General features: G+C 44.2%; 1 pseudogene; it reads left to right on the forward strand.

Moving 5' to 3' along the window:
• Positions 1 to 3,467: 3,467 nt before the first annotated feature.
• On the forward strand, positions 3,468 to 4,097 carry LOC103631123 (chitinase 10-like; annotated as a pseudogene).
• The last annotated feature ends 808 nt before the right edge of the window (positions 4,098 to 4,905 follow it).

Genomic DNA, 4,905 nt, shown 5'->3' on the forward strand with positions numbered 1-4,905 from the left:
GCAATCTTCTTCCTCAACCATTTTATGCGCGTAGCATCTTTAGCAGTCATGAAAATGGCCCGGTTTTGGGCATCCTTAAACACATCATAAGCATCAACCTTCTCATCATCAGAAAACTCTTCCATTCCATCTACAATAGCGATGCATGTTTGAATAGGGAAATCATCCTCATTTGCATTAGTTGTGGCCCTTTCATCCGCCTCAGCTTGTTTTTCTTTCATTTCTAGAAACCTTCCCATCATCTCAACCACATTCCCATCTTGTGTACGCTTGTTAATTCTTGTTCTTGAATTACCAGTACCAACATTTTTTGCCCTTTTGCTCACTGATGTAGGGGCTGGTGGATCCAATACTCTGAGCTCGTCATCTTCATCACAAATGGCTTGTGAGATATTAGCTTGAGAAGGTTGTGTGAAAGCGGCTTGAGAAGGCTGTGTGAAAGTGGCTTCAGAAGGCTGTGTGAAAGAGGCTTGAGAAGGCTGTGTGAAAGTGGCTTCAGAAGGCTGTGTGAAAGCGGCTTCAGAAGGCTGTGTGAAAATGGTTTGAGAAGGCTGTGCAAAAGCGGCTTGAGAAGGCTGTGGGAAAGCAGCTAGAGAAGGATGTCTAAAGCGGTTCGAGAAGGCTGTGCGAAAGCAGCTAGAGAAGGTTGTGTGAAAGCGATTTGAGAAGGCTGTGTAAGTGTGAAAGCAGCTTGAGAAGGCTGTGTAGCAGCACCTTGACAAGGTTGTGTGACAGGAGGTCGAGAAGGCTCAATAGAAGTAAAATTCATGGTACCCTCAGTAATATTTCCTAAACCAAGAAGCATCGTAAGTTTTTAAGACTTCAATACTAGGATAAAAATATGAGGCTCAATACTAAGATAAAGAAAAACATAGATAACATACCATCATATAGCTCTCCTAAAGCCTCAAATAGTGGGAAAGATTTAGTCCGAAACTTCTTAAGTCTCTCGTTACTCTATACAAAGCAAGAAAGTGATTCACTTAAGTTAATAAATTATAACAAAAATAATCAAAATAAAAATTATAATAGAAACAATTAACTTATAGTGGTGACGTTATTCCAAATGGGTTCTTCTGCTTCTATTCTACACAACCGCTCATCCCATGATACCCCGCTTTGTTGTCTTGCCTCTTTAAGAGCCTTGTAGTCTCTCTTTAACTCTTTCTCTTTATCTTGGATTTGGCATTTTGTAAATGTGACATAAGAGAATTTCTCATGGAATAACTTGACAATTCTATTCCATGCTTCCGATGACCACCGATTTTGGCCCTTATAACAGCCATTGTTGTGGTCTTGAAGAATTTCAACTAAACCCTTTTCTAGTCCACTATTCCAGTTTGCTCTAAGATGACCAACTATTACAAGAAAATAAAGCATGTGATGTTCTCTTCTTGAAAATAAAGCATGTGACGACCAACTATTACAAGAAAATAAGCAAGAATAGGTAACAAAATACCTTTTGGTGATGTTCTCTTCTTGCGCTTGTTAGTAGTAGATCTGGGGGATATTTTTTTCATAGTTGCAGCTTGGATCAAGTTCATCCTAGGAGATCCTCTTCCAAACATTCTTGCTGCAAATATAAACATCCTTCAATTGAGACTTACACATATCGAAATATATGAGTTTAAACATCCAAACAATTGAGACTTACATATATCATGAACGATGTTGACTATAATCATTCCACATATTCAATGCAATCATATCTCTAACAGAGTTCCCATTATCCACTTGGCTATTAAGTGACACAACATCATTGCTATAGTAATTGTCTCCTCCAGGAAGATCAACAAAAGTTTCTGGCGATATGTTACTTGTTTGGCTATTCAACCAACCTTCATCCCCGTTGTGCATCCGTATAATATTATGGAACAACACTGCCGCAGCTGCTATTTTCACTTGGTTCGTAATTGGGTGGTGTGTTCCAACTTTTAGAATGGGAAAACGCTTCTTCAAAACTCCTATTGCTCTCTCTATGTGGTTTCGCAATAAAGCATGTTGGTGATTAAACAATTCCTTATAGTTTCTTGGCCGTTGGTGACGATGGCCAAATTCTTTCAAGTGATATCGAACACCACGATACGGTGCAAGGAATGATGGTGTGTTAGCATATCCTCCATCGACAAGATAATATTTTCCCTCGGGAACATGGAATCCTGCAAGTAGTGCAGACCTTAGAACCCTAGCATCTGTAGCTGACCCCTCCCAACCAAATGATATAAAAGTGAAGTTCAAGTCAAAATCACAAACCAACATTACATTTTGACTTAGTGTGCCTTTTCGATTCCTATAGGGGGCTTGCTTTTCTGCCGAAATGGTAATTGGAACATGTGTTCCATCAATAGCTCCAATGCAATTTTGGAAGTAAGGAAAGAACCGTTCATCCGTGCTAATCTTCCAATGAACTGAAATTCCAGTGGCGGGCTTCACAAATCTATACATGAGAGTTGGGATTACATGGAAAACTAATTGGATGTGTCGATGGATAGTTTCACCGCTATGTTTGAATTCATGTTGTAAATCCTCATAACTAGCATTATGGGACAACATGAAAATGAACATTCCTAGTTTTTCTTCCACGGTAACACCCCTTGTGTCACGTAGGATGTGTTCTTCTCTAAGAAATGTTGCTATATCTTTGAATATACGAGGCTCCATACGGAATGTGACAAGACAGTTCTTCTCATTCCCTTCAAGAATCTCTTTAAGTCTCTCCTTGCCAGGTAGAATAGAAGCATGCCTTGCTCTTTTCTCTCTCCCTCCATTAGTAATTAGATAAAGAGCAGGGAAAAGAAAGAGCATTAACTCCTCGTCCTCCTCTTCTCTTCTATTCCTAGTTCGCCTATCCATTTTTCTTATCCTTGGTACAATGCAATCTGATATCATAGCATACAAAAAATAAATGGGCTAATAAATTTCATAATATAACAAATCAAAGGTTAAGAGCCATTGTATATGCAAAACTTAATCAAACCTATATATTATTACACAGTAGCTGCTAGCTAGAGCAGAAATAATGATTAAACATGCTGCTTTTTGGAAGAGGATCTTAGCAATTCTTAGCAATGTAATACCATAATATAGTCAATTCATAGTAAGTTGCGCTACTGGAGTACTAGTGCACAATATAATACCATAATATAGTCAATTCTTAGCAATGTAATACCATAGTAAGTTGCGCTACTAGAGTACTAGTGCACAATATAAAATAGCATAAGAAGCTAGCCAAGATCTAAGCGGTGACGGTCGGGTGGACGACGACAGGAGGCCGAGCGAGTAGCCCACAACGAAGACGAGCAGGAAGGATCTAAGCGGAAGAGAAGCATAAGAAGCTAGCCAAGATCTCTTCCCTCAGTCCCTCTCTTTTACGGCTAGGAGGAAGAGAAGCCTAAGAAGCTAGCCAAGATCTAAGCGGAGGTGAGGCGGAACAATGAAAGTACACACAAAGCTGGTCGTCAGACACAATGGCGTATTCTTGCGCCTTGTGGACTACTGCTTCTGTGGTCACTTTCCTTGTCATCCACGTAGCAGAGGCGAGGTACGGTGGCCCTGAGCAGTGGAGGAGGCCTGCCCCTGCCCCTGTTGTCCCTGTGGCGGCCCTCGTCAGCGAGCAGCTGTATGGCTCCCTATTCCTGCACAAGGACAACGACGCCTGCCCCGCCAAGGGCTTCTACACCTATGCCTCCTTCATCCAGGCCGCCAGGACGTTCCCCATGTTCGCCGTCACTGGCGACCTCAGCACCCGCAAACGCTAGGTCACGGACTTCCTCGCGCAAATCTCTCATGAGACCACATGCGGGTGGGCGATGGCGTCGGACGACCAGTACGCGTGGGGCCTGTGCTACAAGGAGGAGATCAGGCCGGCGAGCAACTACTGCGACGCGACGGACGAGCAGTGGCCGTGCTACCCAGGCAAGTCCTACCACGGTTGGGGCCCCATCCAGCTCTCTTGGAACTTCAACTACGAGCCGGCGGGCCAGGCGCTGGGCTTCGATGGTCTGCGCAACCCGGAGCTGGTGGCCAACTGCTCCCAGACCGCGTTCCGGACGGCGCTCTGGTTCTGGATCGAAGACCCGTGGAATCTGGAAGAATGAAGATGCTTACCTAAATCTGTCGAAGACCCGTGGAGATGGCACACACACTCGTCTGGATCGAGGATGACGACGTCGATATGGCAAGCAGCGAACTTGGAGAAACACCGCTCGTATGGGAAGATGCGAGGTCGGCGGAGTTCGATGGGAAGATGCGGTGGCGGCGCTCGCACGCGAGGAGGGCGATGGTGTCTTCCACGCCTCGGGTGGGGATTTTTCTATCCCCCGGGTATTAGTGTGTATCGGCCCAACATCCACGCCCACACCAGATTCGCCAAACACATATTTAGGTTGCGCGGGGAACGTGATCCCGTTGTGGGCCTAGTTACACGTGATGCGTGTATTGGGCCTCAATCCATGCCCTTACCTGAGTTGCCAAACGAGGCCTAAGGGATCTCTTAATGGGCATTTAGGGGCTAGGTGAAAAAAATAAAAGACGAGTTTTTCGTGAAAAGTCTGTTTCTACATGTGTGTTTGATACATGTGTCTGTATATACAGGCTCGCTTCGGCCTGACCCAGCGGATATATAACTTTCTCCCGTATCCGCACATGCAGCCGCAAATATGCGATTTGCACAGGTGCATGCAAGCTGAACCAACTGTATGCCGCACATGCTACGAGCCATGCTACGGAGCTACATGCAACCAATCATACATATTGTGTCTTGATTGTATTTATTATCTATGGGCTCAAGGTTATATCATGCAGTCTTTTACCTATCTCTTGTATTTGGAAAATCGGTCCAAGGAGCTCAAGGTTGTACATTCCCTAAGGCTTGCATAGTGCTTTACACTGCCCATGACCAGCTCA

The sequence above is a fragment of the Zea mays genome, chromosome 6, assembly GCF_902167145.1.
Source record: "Zea mays cultivar B73 chromosome 6, Zm-B73-REFERENCE-NAM-5.0, whole genome shotgun sequence".
NCBI classification, from domain to species: domain Eukaryota; kingdom Viridiplantae; phylum Streptophyta; class Magnoliopsida; order Poales; family Poaceae; genus Zea; species Zea mays.